This window comes from Cricetulus griseus (assembly GCF_003668045.3).
Source record: "Cricetulus griseus strain 17A/GY chromosome 1 unlocalized genomic scaffold, alternate assembly CriGri-PICRH-1.0 chr1_0, whole genome shotgun sequence".
Taxonomy (NCBI): Eukaryota; Metazoa; Chordata; class Mammalia; order Rodentia; family Cricetidae; genus Cricetulus; species Cricetulus griseus.
In genome coordinates, this window is record NW_023276806.1 from 51007487 (window position 1) to 51025110 (window position 17624).

Here is a 17624-nt window from a genome sequence, read left to right on the forward strand (position 1 = left end):
CGAAGACAGAATCCATCCTTCTGCTGCATACAAGAAACACACCTCGAATTCAAAGACAGACATTACCTTGGAGTAAAGGGTTGGGATAAGATACTCCAATCAAATGGACCCAAGAAATGAGCCGGGGTAGCTATCCTTGTATCTAACAAGATAAACGTCAAACTAAAATCAATCAAAAGAGATGAAGAAGGTCATTTCATATTCATCACAGGAAAAATCCATCAGGAAGAAATCTCAATTCTAAATATCTATGCCCCAAATACAAAGGCACCAACATTCGTAAAAGAAACATTATTAAAACTCAAATCACAAATAAGGCCTCACACAGTTATAGTGGGAGACTTTAACACCACACTCTCACCACTGGACAGGACCACCAGACAGAAACTTAACAAAGACAAAGGAACTAACAGAAGTTATGACCTAATTGGGATTAACAGACATTTATAGAACTTTCTATCCAAACACAAAAGAATATACCTTCTTTTCAGCATTACATGGAACCTTCCCAAAAATCAACCACATTCTCAGCAACATAGCAAACCTCAACAGGTACAAAAAATTGGAATAATCCCCTGTGTCTTATCAGACCACCATGCTTTAAAGTTAGAAATCAAAAACAAATCAAAATGCAAAAAACCTACCAACTCATGGAAATTGAAAAACACACAATTGCAACATTCCTGGGTCAAGGAAGAAATAAAGAAATTAAAGACTTCCTGGAATTGAATGAAAATGTTGACACAACATACCCAAACTTATGGAACACTTTCAAAGCAGTAGTAAGAGGAAAGTTCATAGCTCTAAGTACTCACATGAAGAAACTAGAGAATAGCCACACCAGAGATTTGACATCACAGCTGAAAGCTCTAGAAAAAATGGAAGCAAATTCACCCTGGAGGAGCAGACACCAGGAAATAATCAAACTGAGGGCAGAAATCAATAAAGTCAAAACAAAGAAAACAATTCAAAGAATCAATATAACAAAGAGTTGATTCTTTGAGAAAATCAACAAGATGGACAAACCGTTATCCAAACTAACCAAAAGGCAGAGAAAGATCATGCAAATTAACAAAATCAGAAATGAAATGGGGGACATAACAATGGACACTGAGGAAATTCAGAAAATCTTCAGGTCATACTTTGAAAACCTGTAGTCCACAAAATTTGAAAATTTAAAGGAAATGGACAATTTTCTGGACAGTTATCACTTACCACAATTGAATCAAGAACAGATAAGCAACTTAAATAGACCTATAACCTCTAAGGAAATAGAAGCAGTCATCAAAAGTCTCCCAACCAAAAAAAGCCCGGGGCCAGATGGATTCACTGCAGAATTCTACCAGAAATTCAAAGAAATGCTAATATCAATACTCCTCAAATTGTCCCACAAAATAGAAGCAGAAGGGACATTGCCAAACTCTTTTTATAAGGCTACAATAACCTTGATATCCAAGCCACACAAAGACACAACTAAGAAAGAGAACTACAGACCAATATCCCTCATGAACATTGATGCAAAAATTCTCAACAAAATCCTGGCAAATCGAATACAAGAGCATATCAGAGAAATCATCCACCATGATCAAGTAGGCTTCATCCCAGGGATACAAAGATGGTTCAACATACGAAAATCCATCAATGTAATCCACCCTATAAACAGACTGAGGAAAAAAAAAAAAAACATGATCATCTCACTAGATACAGAAAAAGCCTTTGATAAAATCCAACACCCCTTCATGATAAAGGTCTTGGAGAAATCAGGGATAACAGGAACATACCTCAACATAATAAAAGCAATATACAGCAAGCCAACAGCCAACATCAAATTAAATGGAGAGAAACTCGATCCAATTCCTCTAAAATCGGGGATAAGACAAGGCTGTCCATATCTCTTCAATATTGTCCTTGAAGTCCTAGCTAGAGCAATAAGACAACAAAAGGAGATGAAGGGAATACAAATTGGAAAGGAAGAAGTCAAAATCTCACTAATTGCAGACGATATGATAATCTACATTAGTGACCCGAAAACTCTACCAGAGAACTCCTACAGCTGATAAACACCTTCAGCAAAATACAAGATTAACTCAAAAAAATCTGTAGCCCTACTATATATCGATGACACATTGGTGGAGAAAGAAATCAGAGAAACATCACCCTTTACAATTGCCACAAACAACATAAAATACCTTGGGGTAACACTAACCAAAAATGTGAAAGACCTGTACCATAAGAATTTTGAGTCTCTAAAGAAAGAAATTAAAGAAGATACCAGAAAATGGAAAGATCTCCCATGCTCTTGGATAGGCAAGATCAACATAGTAAAAAATGGCAATCTTGTCAAAAGCAATCTACAGATTCTATGCAATCCCCATCAAAATCCCAACACAATTCTTCACAGACCTTGAAAGAACAATTCTCAACTTTATATGGAGAAACAAAAGACCCAGGATAGCTAAAACATCCCTGTACAATAAAGGAACTTCTGGAGGCATCACCATCCCTGACTTCAAGCTCTATTACAGAGCTATAGTCCTGAAAACAGCTTGGTATTGGCACAAAAATAGACAGGTAGACCAATGGAATAGAATTGAAAACCCTGATATTAACCCACACACCTATGAACACCTGATTTTTGACAAAACATCTTCAACAAATGGTGCTGGCATAACTGGTTGCAAACATGTAAAAGACTGCAGTTAGACCCAAGCCTATCACCATGCACAAAACTTAAGTCAAAATGGACCAAAGACCTCAACATAAATCCAGCTACACTGAACCTATTAGAAGACAAAGTGGGAAATACCATTGAATTAATTGGTACAGGAGACCACTTCCTGAACGTTACACCAGTAGCAAAGACACTGAGATCAACAATTGATAAATGGGACCTCCTGAAACTGAGAAGCTTCTGTAAGGCCCAGAAAACAGCAAGACAAAATGGCAGCCCACAGACTAGGAAAAGATATTCACCAACCCCACATCTGACAGAGGGCTGATCTCCAAAATATACAAAGAACTCAAGAAGCTATTCTGCAAAACACCAAACAACCCAATTAAAAAGTGGGGTACAGAACTAAATAGACAATTCTCAATAGAGGAATCTAAAATGGCTGAAAGACACATAAGAAAGTGTTCAACATCCTTAGCCATCAGGGAAATGCAAATCAAAACAACTCTGAGATACCATCTTACTCCTGTCAGAATGGCCAAAATCAAAAACACCAATGACAGTTTATGCTGGAGAGGATGTGGAGAAAGGGGAACACTTCTCCACTGCTGGTGGGAGTGCCAACTTGTACAGGCACTTTGGAAATCAGTATGGCAACTCCTCAAGAAAATGGGAATCAGTCTACCACAAGATCCAGCTATTCCACTCCTAGGCGTATACCCAAGAGAAGCACATTCATACAATAAGGACATCTGTTCAACCATGTTCATAGCAGCACTATTTGTAATAGTCAGAAACTGGAAGCAGCCTAGATGCCCCTCAACCAAAGAATGGATAGAGAAAATGTGGTACATTTACACAATAGAGTACTATTCAGCAGAAAAAAACAATGGAACCTTGAAATTTGCAGGAAAATGGATGGATCTAGAAGAAACCATTCTGAGCGAGGTAACCCAATCACAAAAAGACAAACATGGTATGTACTCACTCATATGCTGATTTTAGACATAGAGTAAGGATTATCAGCCTGCAATCCACACTGCCAAAGAAGCTAATAAACAAGGAGGTCCCTAAGAGAGATATACATGGTCCCCTGGAGAAGGGGAGAGATTCAAGATCTGCTGAGCAAATTGGGAGCACGGGAATAAGGAGGAGGGAGCTAGGAGAATGAGAAGGGGAGAAGAAGAGGGATGCCGAGTACATGAGGGAGCAGAAAGGTTGAGTCAGGGGAAGAATACACCATAACAAGAATGGAGATATCATAACAGAGGGAGACATTTTTGGTTTACAGAGAAATCAGGCACTAGGGAAATGTCTGGCAATCTACAAAGATGACACCAGCTAACTATCTCAGCAACGGAGGAGAGGCTACCTTAAATGCCCTCCCCTGATTATGAGATTGATGACTGACTTATATGCCATCCTATAGCCTTCAACCAGCAGTTGGTGAAAGTAGAAGCAGACACCCATAACTAATCACCGAACTGAACTGGAACCCAGATGCAGAGAAGGACCAGTGAAGAGCACAGAGGTCCATCCCAGGCTGGTGAAACCCACAGAAACAGCTGACCTGAACATCCGGGAACTCTTGCTCTTCAGTCTGATAGCTGGAATACCAGTATGGGACTGATCCAGACCCCAGGAACATGGGTTTCTGTGAGGAAACCTCAGAAATCTATGGGACCTCCTGTTGAAGTCCAGTATTTATCCCTAGCATAAGTGTGGACTTGGGAGCCCATTCCATATAGAGGAATACTCCCTGAGCCGAGACACACGGGAGTGGGCCTAGGCCCTATCCTAAAGGATACAATAGACACTGCCTCACCATCCAGGGGAAGCAGAAAAGATATGTGACAGATAAGGTTTTAGTTTGGCAGGAGGGGGGGGAGCGGTAGGAGAGGACGGGTGGGGTGGGAGAAGGGAACTGGGATTGTCATGTAAAACAATCCTGTTTCTAATTCAAATTTTTAAAGTTGGAAAAAGAAAAAAAAAGAATTAATACAATGCTTATTTAGAAAAAAACAACCATTTCCCCTAAAGATTTGTAATTTCTAAAGGAGTTACTAATGTAAATGTATTCTACAGCTGTCTTGATTCTATAGCCTGATAAAGAAATAGGGGAGAAGGCCTCCTCCCTTCCCCTCCTGTCCACTGTCTTTGTTTCTCTGTCTCTCCAATTGGGGACTTACTTGGCTTACACTTCTACAGCATAGTGCATCATTGAAAGAAGTCAGGGCAGAAATCTGAAGGCAGGAGCTGATGTAGAAGCCATGGAGGGGTGCTACTTACTGGCTTGTTCTTCCTGGCTTGCTCATGCAGAAAGTACCACCAAAATCCCAATCTCAATCTCAGTTAAACTTGTAAAGCAGGTTCTAAATATTCCTTTCAATTTAGATAGTCCTCACAGTACCATCATTAGTCAAACATCATCCATATTTATGAAATATCAATTAAAGTTTCATTCTATTGATCATGCACCTCTTTGTTTTATTTCATTCTAAGGTATTGTGAATGGATTTTTTATGATTTATTTCTTAAGTTTTTCATTGACACAAAATATAGACCAATATGTAGATAAATGGGACAGAATAGAGGACTTAGAAACTCACACAGCTACTACCTAATCTTTGACAAAGCCTCAGTGCCTTCTCATGTAAATTAAGATTAAGGTTCTCTATTTGTCCTTATTACCACAGATAAGTGTTGTCCTCACCCCTCACCAAGGAAACTTCTCTTTGCAAAAGTCCTGACCATTACAGAAATCTACATTCAACTAAAACACAGGGTTGTGGGTCCCAGCCCCAATGGATATATCTTCAAAATATCCCTATGCTATGGGAACATTGTGGAAGAAGAGGCAGAAATATTCTAAGAGCCAGAGGATCAGGGAACTTGCTATGAAATCTGAGACTCTCTCTCTTTCTCCCCCCCTCCCGTCTCTCTTTCCTAGTAATCTCAGAAGCTCCATCCATAAAGTCTCATCAACATATGTTTAACAATGACAACAATAATAGACACACCAAACTGCATAGGAAAAAGCCCAGAAGGCCTCAACTCTGCACAAAGAACTACAGGCAACTAAGAATCCTGAGAGGGGAAGAAACAGTCTTCTCTAAAGAAGAACACACCAATTGGTTATCCAATACCAGATGGTCATCCCTGAAAACATATACAGCCTACATATCAGTATATATCCTGAGCAGGTTATATTTAGTAATATATATGTATGTGGGTGTAACAAATTAAAAAAATTAAGAAACCATGGATTTGAAAGACAGACAGGGTATGTAAAGGGTTTGAAGGGTGAAAAGGGAAGGAGAAGTTCTGTGATTCTATTATAATCTCAAAAATAAAGGAAAAAAATAAGACACAATGAATTTTTTTTAAAAAATTAAGGTTTAAACTCATGGGCTTTCAAGCACAGACAGTAAAGGGACTATGTGAAGCAGGCTGAAATACCAGTAGAGTACTAGGTGCAGGAATGTACCAAATCACATTTAGACTCATCAAAAGTGCATGGTTCTTCCCCAAAAGGAAGGTGTTTCTCATGAGATTTGGCCTTCAAGCATCTGTTTAACCTGCTGCCTACGGCTTTCATCTTATCCTTTTCTGCCATTTTTGAGTGGTTGCTTGGGTTCACATTATTTCCTAAGTGTGAAGAGAAAAATAATACCAGGGTGAGAGTTCTAGAGGAAGTGGTGGCCTAAAGCCAGAGCTCACCACAAAGTACAACACCATGTCCATCACATCCGTGGGGCATACAACTTCAGATGCTTTTCATGCTCTTTCTACCATTGATTAATCAACAGCTCCTCTAAAGTAGCCATTGCCATGTCTTTGCTTAAATAAACTACTAAAATCAAGGCACACATGATTTTGGAAACAGCATTAAAGATGTTTGGAGTTTCTCTGTATTAGCTGTAGAAAGTAAGATTCTGGTGATCAGAAGGCCTCAAGACTACAAAACTGCTGCTGTTGGCCACAAAAACACCAGGGAGACCCCACAGCCCTGCAGAGAAAGATAGAAAGAGAAGTCTAGCTCATCTGAGCAGAGGAGACAAAGCCCCGCCACCACCTCTTATTGTTGGCCATGTCCTAGAATAATATTTCTTGAGGAAAATGTCTCCCAAAACCCGCAAGGATTGTGTACTGGGGAAGGTCAGGTTAAAAGCCTCAACCCCAAACCTGCAGTAACCACTTTATCTTCCATGACACTCATACTGGGCTCAGAATTCTTATTCAACACCTGTCCAAACCCTAGTGGTTCCACCAGTTGCCTAGGCATAAGCTGGAACAAAGAACTACTGCTTAGGCCAACCCGATCAAAGTGCAAGACAGATATCCTGGGAGTAAGCATGTGTATTGAACAGATAGGTAGGGAACGAGAGAGAAATGGGCCTGAGGATGATGTGACAGGGGCATGCTCTGTATGGCATTGCAGTTGATCAAAGACTAAGAGAAGGCAAAAATGAAGCCAAGGAGCTCCAGAGAATTGGGAACTCAAAAGGCCCAAGCCCCCACCCCACTTCCTGTGATTCCCCTCTAACATTCTCCTGGACCTTCCAGCAAGGAGGCTGCCAAGCATGAAAGGCCTAATCTGATACCCAGGCCAACAGTGGCCAGGCCATCTTGCTTTCTTGAGTCCTCATCTCAGATTTTGGATCCGGGTTGTATTGTTATGCCATAAGGAATATGGCTTATTCTTAAACTTTCTCTAACGTCACACATTCTCTAGCTTCAAATCACACAGGAATGACATGAGGCAGGCAACAACATTTTCTAGAACACTCATATCGACATATGTGTACATTTCTATGTCCTCATCATGCATGTATGAACACACATACACACACACACACAAGACAGATCAAGACTTAGCGTGGGCACAGAGTTTGCATGCAAGGAGAATTACACTACAGTTAAGAGTACAGAGGAGGAGCAGTGTGGGTCAGAAGCTACTGAAAGCAAAGTCCTAAGGAAGAAAAAAAGGAAATGGAGACAAAAACACATGAATTCATTACTCTAATACATCAGAGCAGCCAAACAGCAGTGACCACACAGAGCTGAAATATGCTCTGAAGGCAGGAAACAGGTAGTGGTACCATTCACCTTCTGTGCCAACCATTCCCAGATGGAGTTACTCCCTCCCCTTATCCTCAGATTAAAGAGTCATGTTGGAAATGCCATGCTCAAGCCCCCCAAAGCCTGACACTTTTTTAGAAAGATTTTTAAGGAGAAATAAAGCCGCTGAGGGTATGCTTCTACTTACAACTCTCATTTACTTAACAACAAATTACACCAGGAACATATGATGCTTGATCATGGCAATACCCATATTAGGGAGACGTAGCTCTCCCAGGATCACAGCTAATAAAAGGTAGCAGTGGTATTTCAAGTGTGATTTGTCTGAAGTCAGAACTCTGATCACAGCCAAGTAAGCCCAAGCTCTTTGTTTCAGAATGTGTAATGATGTCAACTTTAATAGTACTGAGGAACATAATTTGATATCATTTTTGTTGTTGTTATCTGCTACATTTACTGGTTTGTGAGTGTTTTCTGGAAAACCTTCACTATTTGTAATGATCAAAGTTCCATGCTAGCATTGCATGCATCCAAATACTGATTATGCACAAAGGCACAGAATTAGAGCAAGAAGAGAACATATTCAAACATTAGTACACCCCATTCCCCTTTTATTGCTTGTTTTGCTTATATTTCAAAAACCAAGTAAAATTTTGAATTCAACATTCAACTGACAAAAGAAAGCAAAGCAAGCAGGGCACAGACTTAGGTCTTGAATGAAACTTCTAAGTACCAGCTGGCAGGACAGTAGACATTTTTCAAATAAATGACTTTGATATCTAAAATTCTTCTCATCCAGAGTCTCTGAACAAATTGTAATTCACACCAACATGTTTTAGAATAAAATGTATACAAATAATAACCATGTGTTCTTTGGGGATTTAATAAATCAGGACTATCCAAATCTGAACTCAGATTTTTTTAAAGATTTTATTTATTTATTATGTAGACAGTCTTCTTCCTGCATGCCAGCAGAGGGCACCAGATCTCATTCAAGGTGGTTGTAGCAGTCAGTGCTCTTAACCGCTGAGCCATGTCTCCAGCCCTGAACTCAGATCTTTGGGACTCGAGGTGCTCGCACTAAATAATTGTGCTACATTTTCTGCTGCTTTGCAGACAATGACACCTGAACAATCCTTGGTTTCATCATCCAGCAAATTGTCTGGGTATAAACAGGAAAGCACGCCAGCCAGTTAGGGGACCAAACAAGTGACTTTTCTGCTCTGAAAAGTTGGGCTGGGGGCATGGAACTAAACCCAGGAAAGTGACTAGTTAAATGGCTTTGGGACTTCAAATCTGAAAAGCAGAACAAACAGATACCTACCAGCTTTTAGTGCTCCTGTATGAAAAGTAAAGACTGTTAAACTGGGAGATGAAATACATCCACCATCCTTTTCCAGAACTTAAATAGAAGAAGTATAAACACTTTATACCCCAAAGTTTGGGCAGCAGTTTCTATGTGATCAAGGTAAAGATGGAATTGGAGATGATCACAACATAGCTAGGACTCCATACATGTAACACACTAAAATCAAGATTACATTTTTAAAGAAAATCCAAAAAAGTCAAATAGGAGCTTTTGAGATCTTTTGTTCATTTGAAGGTAATTGTAATGCTATTAAATTCACAAATATGATAATTTTATTACCCAATCCTAAATATCAAAAACACACATTGCAAACATGCAAATATCTTTTCTCTCTACATATCAGACCCATTCATGATGGTTTGGGAAAAGGGGAGAATAGATTCCCCTTAAATTGTAAGCCAGTATGTGTTTCTTTACAGTTAACTTTAGCAAAATTCACACAAAATAGCAATTAACAATGATCTTCTTAACTTGTTAACTCACAAAGAAACACCCTCAAAACTGCATTTTGTTAGTTTCTGTAGTAAAAAAAATGTAGAAAAACTGAACTACAGCAATATTGAAAAGTCAAAAATTCCTTAATATTTTTATTGCTGGTACCACTGCTATAATTTACATGGCAATTTACCTAATGTAATGAAAAGGAAAAGCTACAAGAAACAAAAGACCTAAGGAATGTACATCTAACTGACATTGGGTTGCATGAATGGATAGCTCACTTTTGGCAAACTGTGGTTATGACAGTCCTAAGCAAGAAGGATTTCCTGTTTAAGCAGCATAACTTTTCTGACTATGGATCATCGTTCTTCTGTGACAGACTTTTACAGTTCCTCTAATGCAGCTGGGATGACTGTCTCAAAGGAACCTGCAGTTTTCCTGACAATTTTCCCCTCCTCTCTTCTGCTAAGAAATGTAGCCCTTTTCTGCTATTTTTAAAACCTTCTGCTATCATATCTATCACGTCTACCATAGCCAGCACTATGGGGACTGCCTGAGCTTCTTCCATCCAAACTGCCCCCTTCATGGGTCCATAACTTGACTGTTGTTGTCCACTATAATTGCCAAAGTCATTATAGTTACCACCACCACCACAGTTACCTCGACCAAAATTTCTTCCTTCATTGTAACCATCATACCTTCCTCCACCACCATCATATCCACCACTTGGTTTCCACATCCTGGTCCACCACCACCACATCCTCCTCTACTACTGTAACCATGACTACACCACAGTTGCCACCATCACCTCCAAATCTAATTATATCCACCATCACCACCCCATAACTACCTCTGCTGCCACCACCTCCACCACCATAGCCTCCTCTTCCACCAAAGTTTCCTCCACTACCAAAATTATCTCCACCACCTCCAAAGTTTCCTCCATGGCCCATAAAGTTGCCAGATCCACCTCCATGACCTCTCTGTGATCCAGCAGACTGCATCTCTAGTTTAGAAAGGGCCTTTTTCACTTCACAATTAATTATGCCAATTAATAGTGTGGTATTTCTGAACACAAATTTTACCAGCTATGTCGAGATCATCAAAATTACAAAAGCAAATTCTCTCTTTTGTCCACTCTGCTAGTCTTCCATAACTTCTAAGGTTTCAATCTTTGCATACTTTTTGAAGCAGTCTCTCAGATTATCTTCTTCTGTATCTTCTTTAATTCCACCAACAAAAATTTTCTTCCCTGTTAAAGGGACACCAGGCTTTACAGAATCCTCTCTAGAAACGGCTCTTTGGTTCCACCATATGCCCATCAGCCTGGTGTGGTCCAACACACATTGCAGCATCTACCTCTTCAAGACAAGAGTAGGTCACAAGACCAAAGCCCCCTGAAACGCACTGTTTAGGAATCTCTCATTGCCACACAGTCTGTAAGTGTGCCCCATTTTTCAACAGACTACCGGTAACAAACAGCTTCCTCAACTGTTCTGGTTTCTTCGGATCACAGTCGTCCCTCACCACCCCACATCCCTTGCAGAGACAGCAACGACTAGAGTCCTTCTGGGGCCACAAGGTGGTGGATTTACCTCCATTTTGAGTCAGGACTCACCTCTTCCAACTCCTGATTTCATTTTTATGGATATGTTTAGCAATCGCTTTTTTCTCAGACCCTACCCCGCTACACACACACACACACACACACACACACACACACACACACACACAAGTAATCCTGCACGATACTGCTACCTGGTGGCAATATTCCTAACTTATAAAATATATGGTCTTGAAAGGCTGAAAATGTGACTTGAAAATTCAAGTCAGGAGACAATAGCTTTTTCACAGACAACTATCTTATTGTGTAAGCTTGTGCCTTCCCCCTTTCCCACCAATCTCAAATCAGCCAAACAATTACCATCCCAGCTGTTTTAAAGACTACCCCCATTTGACAGCTGTGTCTCTGTCCACTGTCAGACTCTGAACAGCCAGGCTTTGTTAGTGCTCATAGAAAGCTTGCATTTCAGCATATTCATGCCTAAGCCAGCTGAGTCTGTCTCCTTGACACACCATGAAAGGATGTGTGCAGAGTGTGAGCTCCTCACTTTTCTTGGCTTCATCATTTAAGTCCTTGTCATCATCGGGCTGGTGAGATGGCTCAGTGGATGAAAGCATCAAGCCTGGTGACCTGAGGAAGAGAACTAACTCCCTCAAGCTCTCTTTTGACCTCCACAGGAGCACCGTGGTATGTGTCTGCACACACATGAAATAAACAAATGTAATTTAAATAAAGCCACCAGGAAGCAGGTTTCTGGTGTCATCATTGCATTTAATGGAGGCTTCCACACAGTAGGCGCATACAAGTATATATGGAATAAACCATAAAATTTCTATTTCTGCTTCCACCTTCTCCACTCCAACTTTTTAGTGAACAGTCTAGCAAGTTACAAAGCCAGCTATCTAAGAGAAAGAAGGCAGTAGAACTCCAAAGTGCCTTATTAAAATACACATATTTTGGACCAGCGAGGAGGTTAAATGGGCAAAAGTTCCTACCATCAATCCTGGCCATCTAAGTTTGACTCCAGGACCCAAATAATATAAGACAAGAATTGTCTTGTACAAGTTGTCCTCTGACCTTCACACACATGCTGTAGCATATGAATATCCTGCATACAGAATAAAAAGTAATAAATTAAATTTAATGTAAAAAATAAAATATGTTCTGCCTGTTTTGCTCACTTTATATTGCTCTCATTATATTGCCTGTAGTCTCTCAGATTGGGTAGGAATGGAATGAGAGGGTTGGACACATCTTCTTCAATGAGAAGCAGAGGAGGCAAGAACAAAGTCCTAAGCAAATGATGATGCTGGGAAAACAGCATGGAATTTTCTGTAAGAGTCTCAGAAAAATTGAGAGGAGAGTATAAATTTTACTTGAAAAAAAAGAAGCCTAACTTAGCCTCTTGCTATACATGCAATATTAAACTGCATTCATTCTAGCATATTCACATACAAACTGGAATCTTTATTAATCATTTTCCTGGACTGCTTAGATTCTCTATTCTGTTTAGATCTTGGCCAATGCCCAGGACCTGACTACATCCAGTGTCTCCAGACCTCAATGCTAAGCTGTAGAAACAGTGATATTTTCATCCCAGCAGCAAGATGACAGAGAGAATGTGAAACTCTGTACAAAAAAAAAAAAAAATAAAAGCCTATCCCTCCCAGCAAACGTTGTCACCTAAGAGGAAACCCACAGGCTTCCACGAACACCCTGCACAATCAACATTGTGTCCTGCACACACTGCAGCAGTGGCGCCACCTGCTTGGGAAAATCCCAGGCATCTTGCCAGATAACTCGGCTGATGTGTTACCAGGGAAGGGCATATTGAGCATGGAAGCTTTGCGTTTGCACTGAGACAGTCATGATCAGAGTCCCTCCCCATTTCTCTTCCATGTTCACATTAGTAAGGTTAGCTGCAGGTTTCTTCTTCATCTAGTACCAGCTAGCTTTGAGTAGGGACCATTCAGCAGCCATGCTGAACAATGATCAAACTTGTCATCAAATACCCTCTACAGACAAATAAGAGAGACATAGAAACTCACACTCTTGGGACCTAGACAGTTACTCTCCCCACTTACTCTGCAACACATCTGCACCTGCACAGAATTAGATTAGTTTTCATTTAAATAAATAAATATATAGATGGTTAATGAATAGTACTAGGTGTTCATTGCTGTCTCTCTCTCTCTCTCTCTCTCTCTCTCTCTCTCTCTCTCTCTCTCATTATTACTTTGAACTTTGAAAATCCCCCAGTTCAGCATGAGAAGAGGAGTAGAGGAGAGGAAATAGAGGAGCAGAAATATTGAGTTGGGGGAAGAATAGAGGAGAGAGAGCAGGATGAGAGATACCATATCAGAGGGAGCCATTATAGGTCTGAGAAGAGATCTGGAACCAGGGAGATCTCCAGAGACCTACAAGGATGACACGATCTGACAATCCAGGCAATGGAGGAGAGGATAACCTAAAAGCCCTTCCCCTAAAATGAGATTGATGACTACTCTTTATGCCATCCTAGAGCCCTCATCCAGTGGCTGATGGAAGCAGAGACAGACATCCACAGAAATACACTGAGCTGAAATCTGGAATCTAGTTGAAGAGAGGGAGGAATGAAGATCGAAGGGGTCTGTACCAGGTTGGAGAAACCCACAGAAACAGTTGGCCTGAACAAGGGAGAGCACATCGGCCCCAGATGCTATCTGGGAGGCCAGTACAAGACTGATCCAGCCCCCTGAACATGGATGCCAATAAGGAGGCCTCTGCACTTCAGGGAGCCTCTGGAAGTGGATTAGCATTTTTCCTTGGTGTAAGAAGGGACTTTGAGAGCCCATCCCACGTGAAGGAATACACTCTGGCCCTGGACACATGGGGAAGGGCCCAGGCCCAGCACAGGAAGATTTGGTGAACTTTGCAGAGCCCCTGTTGAGGGCCCTACCCTGCCTGGGGAGTGGTGGGTGGATGGGGTGGGGGGTAGGTTGGGGTGGGGGGAGGGAGGGGTGAGGGGAGGGAGAGGGAGAAGGGACTTACATGTGAAACAAGCTTGTTCCCTAACTTGAATTAATTAAAAGAGAGAGAGAGAGAGAGAGAGAGAGAGAGAGAGAGAGAGAGAGAGAGACACCAATAGAGGGAGCCACTATAGGTTTAAAGAGAAATCTGGCACTAGGGAATTGTACAGAGATCCACAAGGATGACCCCAACTAGGAATCTAAGCATTAGTGGACAAGTTACCTTAAATGCCCTTCCCCTATAATGAGAATGATGACTACTTTAAATGCCATCCTAGAGCCTTCATCCAGTAGCTGATGGATGCGGAAGCAGAGATCAACAGCTAAGCACTGAGTCAAACTGTAATCCAGTTTCAGAGAGGGAGGAATGACGAACAAAGGGGCCATGATCACACTGGGAAAACCCGTAGAAACAGCTGACCTGAGCAAGTGGGAACTCATGGACCCCAGTCTGACAGCTGGGGAACCAACCTAGGACCAAACCAGGCCCCCTGAACGTGGGTGTCAGCTAGGAGCATTGGGTAGTCTATGAAGCCTCTAGCCGTGGAACCAGGATGTATCCCTAGTGCATGAACAGACTTTGAGAGCCCATTCCCCACGGGCGGGGGGGGGGGGGGACTCTCTTAGCCTAGATACACAAGGGAGGGCCTAGGCCCTGCCCCAAATGACTTGACAGATTTTGATGATCCCTCATGGGTAGCCTCACCCTCCCTGGGGAGTGGATGGAGGATGGGATGGGGGGTTGGTGTGGGGGCATGGGAGCATGGGAGGGATTGATATGTAAAACAACATTGTTTCTAATTTAAATAAAATTTATATAAAAAATCTTAAAAAAAAAAAAAGAAAATCCCCCAGTTCAAAAGATTTTTTTTTGAGAGGATGCCAAACAGCAGCATTCCCCGGCTTTGCATAAATTTGCATGTATATGTGTAAACATAGAACACTGTTATTCTAGCACTTTCTGTTGTACATGTACTGAAGCATCTGCAAAAGTCCAGACTGAGCATGCCAACAGCATAGACCAGACCATGAGAGGAGGTGAGGAGAGCAAGAGAAGAAACGGAGAGGAAAGAGGAAAGAGGGCAAACAGAACAAGAGAGGTCAAAGAGCTAAGAGTAGAACAGAGAGCGCACATAGCCAAAATGACTGAGCTATATAGGAAAGAAAAGGGGGGCAGTGAACCTCAGGGGCTGGAAAGGTTTAGGGTAGGAGGTAGGGTATGCCAGCAGGACGACTCTGTAACAGGCACTCAAATGGGTAGGGACTGAGGGAGCCTAGAGCCCAGTACAGACCTTGATATGCTAATAGGCACCACAGGTGTATGTTAGTGGAAGAGCCTTATGTCTCTGAGGAATGCTGACTTTTGTCTAAATGCCAGACTTTGGGAAATGGGATTTCTTGGGACCTAACACCTTGATAGACAAAAATAGCAGCTTCTGGTAGCAGCAACTAAGGCTATCTCCGAAAAAAAATGGCAGCAAGGTACTCCATCTATGCCTTGCTTTGCATGTGGTAATGCTGACCCCTAGGCAAAGAACTGTACGCATACCTAGACCACCACCCAGGTCCCGCCCAAACAGTGGACACTGTTAGATTAACTGCCCTACTCTGACTTTCCAAGGAAGGTCAATTTTCCTAAGTTCATCCTACACAGAAAACTCTCTCAGACCTTCTGGGTCTAGGGACCAAAGGCTGGTGCTGTCCTGTGTGGTAAACAAAGCCATGAGGATCATCATGGAGGATTGTAGGCTGTCTGTCCAAGAAGCAGGTAAGTCTCTGTCATTCTGTTACAGAAGTCATTTGGTTTATACCTCCTACTCAAATTTATCCTTCTCAGATCTCAGTGGTGGTGTTGATGGTTTGCCCTGTTTTATCAGGTTAACAGCAGCAAGCAGAATTTAGCCAGGTTTTCTCACAAAGGCTGCAGCTTCGGAGAGTCAGTCCATTTCATAGGTAAAAATCAGGCCTTGCTTTTTCTACACCTACTAGATCTCCTGCTGAGAAGGGCAAACTCACAGACAGGTTTACCTTGCTGGCAGGCTTCATGCTAAGAAAGGTAAACTCACAAAACAGGCTTCAGTGTAAACACAAACTCAAGCTACCAAAGCTGCTGTTACTTATATTTACATTCATTTAAAAGAACTTGCTTTTCAATGACTGCTCTTAGTAATCAAGCACCTATGTCTCATAGTAAATGATTGGATATTTCCAGAAGGAAGAAAAGAAAAGAAAAAATGTAAAGTTTATGCACGTTGTAAAGATCTGAGGAAGTGATTTAAGGTATGTGGAAAAAATGAGACTTAAGTATGATACATATGATGTTATGACCTGAAAAGTTCAGAGGTTTAACACATTAATCATTGTAATTCTGGGAAGTTATTAATCTAGCTTTGGTAAAAATAAATAAATAAAACCCTGGCTACTAAAGCATTTTTAAAAATTATCATAGTTCACAGGCTCAAAATTTATAAATTGCTCTTGGTACCATAGGAAATCAGCAGAATATGGTTCATTTCCCACAAAGCAGTACCCAACTTATGGTACTTAGGTCTAGAAAGTTCAGTATGCCACCTACAACCATTTAAAATAAACTCCCACTCAATGATGGCCTTCTTTGAATGAATTCCTGCTTACTTCCCAAGGAAAATTCTCCGCAAAATCCATGCTGGAGTGGGCACTGAGCCTTATCTAAGGAGAAAGCTCTGGAGACTGGCATGTTGCATTAGGACCATAGATGTGAGCAAAGGGGATGGATCTAATGGCAAATGGGCTGGACACATAAACCTGAAAACCTAAGTTAGAGCCAGAAACTCACAAGAAGAACCTGCATGTGTGTATGTGTTCCATATGTGTGCCTGGTGCCCAGAAGCCAGAAGAGGGCATCAGATAGCCTGGTGCTGGAATTAGAAACAGATTTAAGTCTGGGTTCTGGGACCAAAATCCTATCATAATAGCCATTTCTCTTTAACTGCTGACCCATCCTTCCAGCCCCCTATTAAAATAGTTTTAAATTAATGTTTTGTCTTCTCAACATCTTCCAGGGAGAAAGTAAATGAGAGTGCTTTTTACAGGAACAAACAAAATTTTCCAAGCAGAAAATGCCCTTGGAAAATTCCCTTTCACTCTCTTCCTCACATGTCCCCTTGAGGATTGTGGAAAACTTTTCTAGAAGAAGTAGATTTTGGCTCTGGTCCCCAGTGATGTGTGGGTGCTCGTGTTAGAGAAGGAACCCCATAATCTACAGAAGGAAACACCACTGCAGACCAGACCCAAAGATGTTTCCAAAACCAGGAACTGAGGGAATTCACCTTGAAAGAAAGAAGCTAACAATTCCATTGTTGACATCATTCTAAGAATTTCAGAGTGAGTTGGAGAAACCAGTCAGAAGTTAAAAGTACTTGCTGCTCTTGTAGAGCCCCAGAATTGGGCTTGCAGCATCCATGCCAGGCAACTCATAACCTCCTCTAACTCTGGTTCCAAGGAAGCCAATGC

The 17624-nt window shown here is 41.3% G+C and overlaps 1 pseudogene; it reads right to left on the reverse strand.

Moving 5' to 3' along the window:
- Positions 1-10054: 10054 nt before the first annotated feature.
- On the reverse strand, positions 10055-11161 carry LOC100750345 (annotated as a pseudogene).
- Between the last annotated feature and the right edge of the window lie 6463 nt (positions 11162-17624).